This window comes from Gobio gobio (genome assembly GCF_949357685.1).
Source record: "Gobio gobio genome assembly, chromosome: 1".
Classification (NCBI taxonomy): domain Eukaryota; kingdom Metazoa; phylum Chordata; class Actinopteri; order Cypriniformes; family Gobionidae; genus Gobio; species Gobio gobio.
Window position 1 is genome coordinate 18,928,146 of NC_137097.1, and position 12,628 is coordinate 18,940,773.

Below are 12,628 nucleotides of genomic sequence, written 5' to 3' on the forward strand. Positions count from 1 at the left end.
CACGCCAGTAAACAATGGAGCAAGCCGCGGATATCACACTCAAGCATATCTGGGATGTAATTCTTCAGACTAAAACTGACATTTATGCACATATTGATGCAAAATTTGCACCAATACAAGTAAGCATTGAAAGGATACAAGGCTCTATGTCAACAATAAGTGAACAGATAAATATGCTGGAACAAAGAGTGAGCTCCAACGAGGACAATGCTGAGGATCTAACCAAACGCGTGAAGCTACTTGAAAAGGAAAATATTTACCTCAGAACTAAAGTTGACGACGCTGAAAACAGGAGCCGTGCTTGTAATCTCCGGTTCATAAATATTCCTGAAAAATCTGAAGGCAGGGACACCATTGCATTTATGAACCAGTTAATTCCACAGCTCCTGGGCAAAGAAAGTTTTCCGACTTTGGCTCCTATTGAGAAGGCGCATCGCACTCCAACTTCCATGCCTGGGAATAAAACCGACAGACCACGGCCGATTCTGGTGAAGTTTCTCAGCTTCCAGGATAAAGTTCACATCCTACGTCTGGCTAAAGAAAAGAAGGAACTGTTTTTCCAGGGATCGCGAGTCCATATTTTCCCGGATTTTAGCGTTGATCTGATGAAAAGACGCCGCGAGTTCGATGCTGTTAAAAAGAAATTCCGGGAAATGGATATTAAGTACTCAATGGTATATCCTTGTACCTTGCGGATAATTGAGGACGGAAAAACCAGAAGTTTCCGCTGTCCAGTCGACGCAGAGAACTATATTCGCCGGGACGAGTCTCTTTCATCTATGGAGTAGTGAGTACAAAATATGAACGATCAATGTGGCCTTTCATTTAGAATGTGACACTAAAACTAGTTAGGACATAGACTGAGAACACTGGAAATATTTGTTTGCATAAGAAAACAGCTATGGTGACTTCTACTTGGAGATTTGGCAAAGCTTTTTGATAAACTGCATAATTGAGCAGGAGACATTGCTATTTGCTGTAAAATGCATATACGCTATAATGCGATGATGTAATAATTGGAGTAAAATTGGAATGCAGACTTCCCATAGGCCCCTGCGCTTTGTTACGGTTGTTTTTTGTTGTTGTTGTTTTTTTATATCATAAAGGGCCAGTGTGTTTATTTTGTCTGTTTTTGTAAGCCACTATCTCTATTTTTCTTTCATTGATGCCTGGATCTGCTGAAACATGCAAGAATACAAAATATGTCTCACGCAAGTTTTTGTTTTTCTTCGTCTTTGGATGTTTATGTTTGTGACAGATTGTATATCTGTGTATATGTTTGTTATGTGTGTGTATGTTTGTCTAGGTCGCCCTGCTTACCATCGCCTAACTCATATCTCACTGAAATTCCACTTTTAACAATTTAAATTAGATAATATAATAGAACTAGTAAAAGGTTTAAAATAATTCATTTAAATATAAGGAGTCTACCTTCGAAAATTAATCTTCTACGGGCATGGGTCACTCTCTACAAACCAAATATTATAACAATTTCTGAAACTTGGTTACATTCTAATATTGCAGATACTGAAATTATAATTGAAGGATTTACAATGTATAGAGCTGACAAAGGGTACGAGAGGAGGTTGGGTAGTGATCTATGTAGACATGAGTCTCAATTCTAAATGTATGGTACCTTCAACTGAACCAATTAATTTTGAAAGTATTTTTGTTAAAATAATATTTCATATTAATAAGTCATTAATTGTGGGTAGTATTTATAGGCCCCCCTCGGCTCCAACTGATTCACTGTTAAATATTTTAAATACAATTGGCTCTTTAGATAAAAGCAATACAAAAGAATTAATAATTTTAGGTGACTTCAATAGAAATTGGCTTGAGCATTCTTCTACTAAGGACAAGAACTTAATTAAAAGTGTAAACTTAACTCAGTTAATTAATGAGCCTACTAGGGTTGATGGCCAATCATCATCGCTTTTGGATTGGATTTTGGTCACCAACCCCGAACGAATAATTACTTCGGGGGTAATGTCGGATTGTATGAGTGACCATTCCATTGTATACTGTGTATGGAAAATTAAAGTACCAAAATTACCACCTAGATCTATAAAATTTAGGCAATGTAAAAAACTTAATCTAGATCACTTTAGAAATGACTTACTCAGTGTACAATGGGATCGTTTGTCATTAATCCCCTCAATTGATGATGCCTGGGATTTTTTTTATTCTGAAGTAATGAATGTGATTGATAAACACGCCCCATATAAAATTCAAAGGGTTAAGGGAAGGACTCTGCCATGGTTGAGCTCTGATTTACTGAGCCTTTATAAACTAAGAGATAAAGCATGGGCTAAATATCATAACAGGAAACACCCTGATGACTGGGAGGTTTATAGGCGCCTACGCAATGACTGCAAAACTAGGACTAGAAATGCTCAATCCAATTACTATAAAAATAGCCTGTCCCAAGAAACCAATAACCCAAGACAATTTTGGAAAAAGTTAAATGCAGTTCTTAATCGGAACAACAAAAATCAGATCAAACAGATCTGTGTAAATGATAGTATTATCTCTAAGCCAGAAGAAGTATCTTATATCTTTAATGAACATTTCTCAAATATTAGCCAGTCACGACCAACACCGTATTGGAATACAGCTTACCAAAATGAAACTCCCTCACATCTTTTTTGTTTTAAAATGACTTCACCACAGGAAGTGCTTAAAGTTATACGTAAAATGAAAACCGATACGAGTGCTGGGCCTGACGGCATTGAAGCAAAATTTATAAAATATGCTGACTATATTCTTATGTATCCCTTGGCAGAGCTTTTTAATTTATCTTTCAAAACCAATTCACTGCCGTCAATCTGGAAATGTGCTAGAGTAACACCAGTGTTCAAAGGGGGAGATTCTACAGATATCAACAATTACAGACCACTATCTTTTGTTGGATAAGCTTTATTCAATTGGTGCCTCCAGAGAGGTACTGCTCTGGTTCAACTCGTATTTACATTGTCGAAAACAATTTGTCATGGTACAGGGTAAATCTTCAGAGACTAATATAATTACTAAAGGTGTTCCACAAGGCTCATCTCTGGGGCCCTTACTATTTTCAATCTACATAAATGACATGTCTAAAATCATTGAAAGATGTAAAATCCATTTATATGCTGACGACACTGTTATCTATAGCTCAAATAAACATGTACATCATATACAAGAGTCACTTCAGTTCGATTTTAATCGAATACAATCTTGGCTCACCCAGCATAATCTTATTTTGAATAATAATAAATCTTTCAGTATGTTTTTTTCAAAGCGTTCGGGTCCAAATCGGCAGAGCTTGAACATATATCTATCAGATGGAAACCAACTAGAAAGCACAAACTCTTTTAAATATCTGGGGGTATGGGTTGATGCAGAACTTACCTTTAAACCACATATCGATCATATAACTAGAAAGGTTTATGCATGTCTTGGTCAGCTCTACAGATCAATCAATAGCTTTACACAAACGATTAGGAAAAGAATAGTACAGCAACTTATTTTGCCATTAATTGACTATGGGGATGTAATTTATCAGAATGCAACAGAATCTGCTCTTAAATCTATAACTATATTAACCAATTCACTATGCAGATTTGTTTTAAAATGTCATTACAACACTCATCATTGCTTAATGTATAATTCTCTTAATTGGCTGCAGCCAAAAGAAAGGCGAGCATTTCATTGGTTCATCTTAATTTTTAAGTGCATTTATTATGATTTTCCGTATTATCTGAAACAATATCTGGTACCATTTAGGTCCTTACATGCTCTTAGAAATTTAACATCTCCTTTCTTTCGAGTTCCTTTAGTTAAAAGAGAAACTGGTAAGAAGGCCTTTTGCTTTAAGGCTCCGTCAGATTGGAATAATTTGCCAGCTTCTCTTCGTTCTATAACAACACTACAACTGTACAAATCCTCATTATACTTCTATCTAAATAAGACTTGTATTTGCTACTGATGGGTTATATTATAAGCGTTATTAATATTATCTCCATGTATCAGAAGTATCTATATGTTGTATTAATATATACTAAATAACTTGTATGAATTATATGAAATCTGACAAAGGACAGTGACTTACTGTTTATCTATTGTGAAAAAGTTTATGTTACCATTAAAAGGTGAGGATTCTGAGGGAAAGGGGTTGGGGATGTGTTAAGCAGGACAATTGTTAGTCATTTATTGGGTGTGTGTTTTTGTTATGTGTTTGTTGTATAATGTGGGATGTATTATGATGTGGTATATGTAACCGCTATCTTTGTGCTTCAGGACCCCCTCGAAAAAGAGATGGATCCTCTCAAGGGGCTATCCTTAAATAAATAAATAAATAAATGACTGGTGGAAGATTCTGCCTCCTGGTGCATGCTAATGAGCTGTTGGAGGTGAGCCTGATCGGCAAGGTCATCCATCTCATTCAGGAGGCGGTCAATACAACAGTAGAGAGAGTAACAAGATAAAAGACAAACGTGGCTCTTAAAAGTGCCTTTTTTATGTTTTTATGCTGCTAATAAGTATTTGGAAAGGACAGGGACAAAGGAAGGAAACTGCAAAGAGAAGAAAAAAATCAAATTAGAACAGATCACCAAACTACATATTACAATATGAATAACTTATTATTCAGCTTATATATAAACAGCTTTAATACTGTACACTCATTATAGATTTTGCTGTTATGACAGCACCCTCTCAAGGTCTTTATATGCGTTTTATCATCATTCTGCAAAAGAAAGAGTTCACTTTTGTACATTATAATAAACTCATGATCATTTTGAATGTTTTTATCATAAAATTACTAGGCTAAGAAGTCAAGTAAATGTTGCTCTTGTTCATTCATGCAATCACAATATCATAAAAAATGAATGACTTAAAAAGAAGTCACTGTCACGTGACTGGTTATTTGCAGCACATAACGTCTCATCTGTAATCAATGATCCAAAAGGTTCACTCCGTTGTTCTCTTCTTGTGTGATCAGCTTCAGTTTCCTCACGCATCGCCATTACAGAAACATGGCAGACAGTGCATTTTTCAAAATCATGACCTAGTATTTTTGGCGCATGCGCATTAAAATATTAAAGAGAAATGGTTAAATGTTGATTATAAATGTTTTCCATTTCTGTTGAAGTTAAAGTTGTTCTAACTCTGTGTAGTTGGACTGTTCACAGAACTTGACTCATTCACCTAACTAAAAGTCAATCATGTTTACAGTGTAGTGTAGTCTGATTCATATGAAATGTTTGTAACTGAATTTGAATGCAAATTAATTTTGTTTAGATTTGTTCAACTTTTACTAGTAATGAATGCAATTAAATGTGTGTTTAATGGGCGTAGAACAACACAATGATATTGAAAGTATCCCCCCCCCCATGTGCTTTAGTATGTCAATTTAAAAATAAGTGTACTTTATAAAATATAAATAACGATAATTATTTTAAACATGTTTAAGTAAAATATAGGTTGACATTATTACAAGCTGCATTTTTTAAAAGTGCACTTAAGAGTGTTTATAAATATGGTCATGTAAGTGTACTTTCCTTAAGTAAAAATTAATTGGATATTACAAAGTGCATTTTAAAAAAGTGCACTTAAGTGTGTTTATAAATATTGTCATTAAAGTGTATTCTCTTTAAGTACACTTAAGTGGCCTTTAATTTTAATTATATCATATTATCTGCAAGTGCACTTTTTAAAAAGTATACTTTTAAGATTTTAAGTACACAAAAAGTGCACTTTCAATACAATTAAGCACACTACTTTTTCACAAGGGTATACACATTGAGTGGAAATGCTGTTTAAAATAAATGTGAAAAATGTAATAGTTTTACACAAGCAATCAAAAGTTCCCTTCCGTACACAGGTCAGTGTAGTTCATTTCTATAATGTTGTAATGTATAAAGTGGGAAGAGTCCTTGTATCAGATCTGTGTATTAAAGCGCAAGCCTAGGCTCCTGCTCTCTATTCTGTTATGAATCAAATACAGAACATCAACTGTGACATCATCACAGTAGACAATCAAGATGCAGCTTTAGAGCATTGCATCTCGAGACGGTCTCTCATATTTGATGCTCAAAACTTGCTTTGTGTGCACATCTTTTCTTCTTTTCTTCAACTGTTATCACTGAATTTGGATTTCTTGGCCACACATTTGCACAACGAAGAATTCAGCCAAGAGGAAAGTGCGAAAAAACATCTACAGATGCCAGAAGTCGACAACAAGTAAGTTTTTACCAATAACTATTTGGCAGATATGTTAGTTAAAAGTACACAACGTAACCTATAAAACTTTGACTGAGCAGCTTTGTGCCCATAGCGCAATTTCTACTACATTTGTGATTGTGTAAGAGAAAGAGTGGGACACAGGCCACACCCTAGATTGCCAAAAATCGACGGCACAATTATTATTATTTTTTTTAAAGATGCTAATATCTGAAAAATAGTTACATTTGTAATGAAACACACTGTCAGAAAAAAAGGTACAGTGCAGGTACAATTTTGTTCCTAGAGGTACAAAACTCATTTAAAGGTCCACAATTGGTCCTTGGGGTACAAATATGTACCCAAAATGGCTTATAAAGGTACAACATTTTAAGTTTAGATGTGAAAGGTACATTTTTGTACCTTTTGAAACGTTTTTTTTTTTTTTTTTTTTTAGATTTTAGATAATCTGTCTTCTTTATTAATTAAATGTATGTTTGGTCATAATAACAGCAAGACAACATATTAAATAGTTTTAAATGTTAAAACTAAAATGGTGAGATGTTTTGTAGGACTAGGCTATATATAATATTAGCTATGTAAATGAATAGTCTATACTTCACACCATAACTTCATGTAGCCTATCTGTCTGTAAAATAAAATAAATGTTATTTCCAAACACATTAATGATTCTATTAAATTAAATATATTTATAAAAAATGTTCATGTTTGTTGTAATGTAGTATACTTTTTTTTTTTTCAATCGTAACGATTGTTGTCGCTTTAAGAATTTCCCGCTCTGCTCGAGTCGTTCTTCATTCAGTCTGCGCGTGCGGTCCTGTCCTGACAGAACTTCAGAACACGACTTCGTCGAGCATTTTTTTGACACATTTTTTCTGGTAAGTGCAAGATACTGTTATATTTTCATATTTCTTCACGTATTGCGCTATGTTGTGTCTAATTCGATGTTCTCCTGCTTAAAGCACGCGAAAAGTAAGCTAATGAGTCAGGCTGTTGTATGACGGATTTGGGAATCGCCTTCAGAAGTTCAGAATGGAGTTGGGAAAAATGAATACCACACAATTGATAAAGGAGCTTATGCAGTTTGGCATCGAAATCACTGATGAAGAGAGGAAAAAATTTGAGGGTGAGTATGATTATTATCACATGTTGAGATGTTTTAAGTAAATCTAACTTAGGTTTTTCTCGAGGATTCTTCTCGAGGATAACAGCCTTCATCAATATAGACTATAAACTTTCATACCTTTGCCTCGCATACCGTATCTATTTGATAAAAACTGTGGCCGTCACTAAGTTATATATTGGCAGGGCTAGCCATTGTAATTATTGGTTATCTCAGTTTTTTACATTTTGAGACTAAAAATATAATGCCTGTGATTGCGTCATTTTGTTAGGCCGCAGGAGACTTCCCCGTCGCAACCCTCTTACACGGCCATCAAACTTAAAATCAAATTATTAATAAGTAAGGTAAAAATTACACCACAGAGGCGGTACGAATATTTATTCATTGGTTAAGCACACTTGATAATATACAAATAATATTTGATATTAAAGCAGCAGTTCGTAGTTTTTCCTCTTTGTCGCCATCTCTGTTCGAAATCTCCCAATTGCAGTTATTCGCGGACTTATCTACTTTACGTGAATTGTGCCTCGGCTCGGCACCGCGCGGATGAATCCAAATGAGAATGTGCTGTCAGTCACCGCGCCGTTGTGGAGACTGTCATTCGGAATCACTCTACGTTTTGAAATTATGACCCACATAAGAATTTTCAGTGGAAAATGTAATCTGAACAAGTAGCTAACATCCAATTTTGACCAACTAAAAGGAAAAGGCATTGCAATAAATCGGCATTGCTTATCATATCACGTCAACCCGTGCAAATTAGGCAATACTTTGTTTTCAAATTGTTAATGATAACATCAGCATTGCGTGACTTCATTTAATGTGTATTAGGACTACCTGTTGTTCAGTTTACATTTCTGTGCAGTCTAAAGTCTAATAGTCATATACCAACAAATGAATCTGGAGTAGAGGTGTATTTATCCCTCTCACAGCTAGCACAAAATAATTAATAGCAAAACGAGAAAGGCACAACAAAGAAAACTGTATGAATTAAGCAAACAAGTGTGCTACTGTTACATAATTTAACCATTGAAATGTCTTAGGTCTACCTGTCCAGTGGGAAAAAGCTGTATTTATTTTGGATAATTTTTAACCAAAAAAAGTTATGGACTGCAGCTTTAAAAAAGACTTGGTTTTCGATTGTAAAGGTCCACATCATCCAAAATGAATGCAAATGTTTATTTTTAATTATAGTTAGGTTTCTATTTATGGAGTAACAAACCTGCAGAAATTAAAAATAAATAAAATAATTAATGAATAAGTAAATTAATAGATAAATAAATGTGATAATATGAAAATAAATAACAGAATAATTGACTTGATAAATTAAATATTAAACTTTTTATAGTATTTGTAGCTTCAGTGTATCGTTGGTTGAGTGCACAGAATAGAGCGATAGAGGAAAGTTTCAAAGTAAATGGCGGCCCGATAGTTTTTTCACACACACCAAACAACTTGGCAATGTTTCCAGCATTTTGACCCATTGAGAGATAAGTTTCAATGGTACTTATTGGAAGCAAGTACGATGGATGTGACCTCTCATCATAGTACCATCTGACTCGCACAGATTTTGAATTCGACAGGTTGTAGCTCTTGCATGTATACTATGGCGGACATTTCACAAATAGCTAACATTAGATGCATCAAGTTTATTTATATAGCACATTTCATACACAGTGGCAATTCAAAGTGCTTTACATAAGAAATAAGAATACCATGTGTAAGAATTAAAAATAAAAACAAGGATAATTACAACATTTGTAATGAGAATTAAAATATAAAAATAAAATGCTGATAAATAGATCAAATGACTGTTGTTTAGATTAGATGTGCTTATCGATGTTTTATGAGCGTTATATTTCGACATGAATGTAGAAGTACAGACTGAATTGTGAGGCACTCTGCAAAATATCTCCCAGCACATTCAAAATCTGAGTCAAATGCCTCTTTGTTGGGACGACACATCCATCGTACTTGCTCCCGATAAGTCCCATAGAACTGGTGTCACTGCTCTCAAATATTAGTCTGGAGCCCTGTGTCACTGCATTTGACAAATTCAGATGTCTGTTAGAGTTCATGTAATTTCCATGTTTTATTATTTTAATCTTAATTTCATTTCAGAATTGATTTGTTAGCCCTGTAAAGTATTCCCCACTGGTTACCATTTTTGAGTGTGTATTTTACCTGACAGGCAATGGTGCTGTGTTCCTGTCTCAAAAATACTGGTTTAGTGCATGGTTCTAATGATGGGTAATTCAATTGTATTTTCATGATCTCTTATGTTATAGACAATGATGTAGATGGAGAGACTGTTGACATTGGGCTGACGGAGTCAATGGTTTCATTCCTCTTTGAGGGATCATTTAAGAAGCAGGCAAAATTCCACCGGTTTGTCAAACAGATGAAGGAAATGGTGACATTAACGCTTGAACCTGTGCCTGCAGAATGCCTTTTTCAGTCTTCAGCTGGAGCAAGGTTGTTGCCATTTAATATTGTTTCATTTGTTTCAGGAAACTATTCTGAAAGTTAGGGGTGTTAAAAAAAGATTGATACAGTTGAATATCGCGATATTATGATTGGTGATACTGTATTGATTCTCAAAAACACTATCGATATTTATATATTTATTTATTTACATCCCAGATTCGTGGCTTTGTGTTCGGTTTAAACCACAGACTGTATAAAACCCAACCGTTAGATGGCAATGTTATCTCAGAACGTAAACTGACGCAAAGCGATGTGGATATGGTTGCACCAGCTCTGCAGTACAGAACTTTAAATAGCACTTTGTACAATAGACTGCTTTAAAGCAAACAACTTTACAGTAGAGGTCGACCGATATATCAGGTCGATATTTGTCATTTTTTATTATATCGGCATCACACATACACGCGGAATCACATGGCGTAGACATACACGCGGAGACGATGGTTCGTTTCGGCGTACACATACACGTGGAATCACATGGCGTAGACATACACGCGGAGACGATGGTTCGTTTCGGCGTACACATACACGCGGAATCACATGGCGTAGACATACACGCGGAGACGATGGTTCGTTTCGGTGTACACATATACATATACGCGGAATCACATGGCGTAGACATACACGCAGAGACTATGGTTCGTTTCGGCGTACACAAACACGCGGAATCACATGGCGTAGACATACACGCGGAGACGATGGTTCGTTTCGGTGTACACATACACGCGGAATCACATGGCGTAGACATACACGCGGAGACGATGGTTCGTTTCGGTGTACACATACACACGGAATCACATGGCGTAGACATACACGAGGAGACGATGGTTCGTTTCGGTGTACACATACACGCGGAATCACATGGCGTAGACATACACGCGGAGACGATGGTTCGTTTCGGCGTACACAAACACGCGGAATCACATGGCGTAGACATACACGCGGAGACGATGGTTCGTTTCGGTGTACACATACACACGGAATCACATGGCGTAGACATACACGCGGAGACGATGGTTTGTTTCGGCGTACACATACACACGGAATCACATGGCGTAGACATACACGCGGAGATGATGGTTTGTTTCGGCGTACACATACACGCGGAATCACATGGCGTAGACATACACGCGGAGACGATGGTTCGTTGCGGTGTACACATATACATATACGCGGAATCACACGGCGTAGACATACACGCAGATAGCTCAAAATGCATAACACGCTATTTTTGGCTTTAGAAAGTGGCATGTATGTTTACGCAAAGTCCTGATGTCATGTTGCTATAGCATTAAGTATTATAGATGTTTTGAAATTTCTTCCATTTCCTTTGCCAAAAAATATAAACAGAAAACCCTACTTATGCAGATCAGATAACAGATGCTTTGACGTGGGATACAGATGGGAGCTTTTGAAATCAGGCGTCTATAGCCTACCAGTCCGCTGATCGATGCCTGCTTGTGCTTTCAAGCGCTCCCGCTTTCAAAGCACTTTCAAACACTTCCGTGTGCTTTCAAACACTCCTGTGCATTGATCATTCACAGAATGAATTAACAAATTGGTATCGTCTGTATTTTATCGGAGCCGATACAGAGCATTCCTATACTGATAACCTTAAAGGGTTACTTCAGCGATTAGCATTAAGCTTTGTATCAGTAGAAACCCAGGAGTATATTCAAATTATCGTACTTTCCCCCTCATATGACCCTGAGACGAGAGAATTATGTATTTTATATATCAAATATATCGTCATTTTGCGTCATCGGAGGAGTTTTTGTCCAGAGGCTGAAGACTACAGCCAGCAGGAGGCGCTATTTCCGCATGTTTTCAACATCGCACTCACAGCACTCGGCTTGCGGAGCTGCGGAGATTCATGTAAACGGAGTGGTGGAGAGCAAAGTGAGTGTTTCAACTTTTCAAATGAATTCCTATGAAAGTTAAGCCTCCAAAGACATGAACTGAAAATGCGCCAGACTGATCACGCGCTGTGAATGCGGCCGCGATTACCTCAGCTCATGTGATGAATGTAATCTGACTCCTGCTGCGTTTGTGCCGTGACACTCAATCGACTCGCTCATAATATATTGAACAGACACGTTGAGTTTTTAATTGTAGCGTCTCTAACTGAACTGATTTTATGAAAATGAACGTGGTGGGCAAGTAAACCATGTCGTGCCTAGCGTAGGGCAGTGAAGTGCATTCTGGGAATTGTTGTCTTTCATCCCCATGAGACAAAAATACATTTTCTGTGTTTTCTCAGTCTAGAAGGCACCAAATTCAAAAATAATTTCACATTTCTACTACATTAATGACCGAGTTTAAATACAGATGCATCTTCCTAGCGCTGAAGTACCCCTTTAATCAGGTGTGTTTGATTGAGAAGATATGCAAAATGTGCCGTGTTGGTGCCCCCCAGGAATGTGATTGGGAACCACTGGCCTATATTATATATTATATTATTGTTATTTGTAAATTAATGTATTAATTTGTCTTTTCAGTAGTAAGAACTGGTACTTTACAGCATTTGTCATACTTGTATGTATCCCTGTAACATTTCTTTGCCTATTTATTACTTTCTCTTTTCTTTTCTTTTTACCATAGTAATATCAGCCCATCAGCAGCTTATCCTGCACTTTTTGAAGTTCCTAAGTTTCCTTTTGATGTTCAGGCTAAGTTGGACCAAAAACAAAGCAAACTTTCAGCATCAGATAGGATCAAAATTATAAGAACATTGTATGAAAGCATGGCTCAGTACAGTATGTAAGTATTCCCCATTAACTGTGCCAAGGTTTTCAT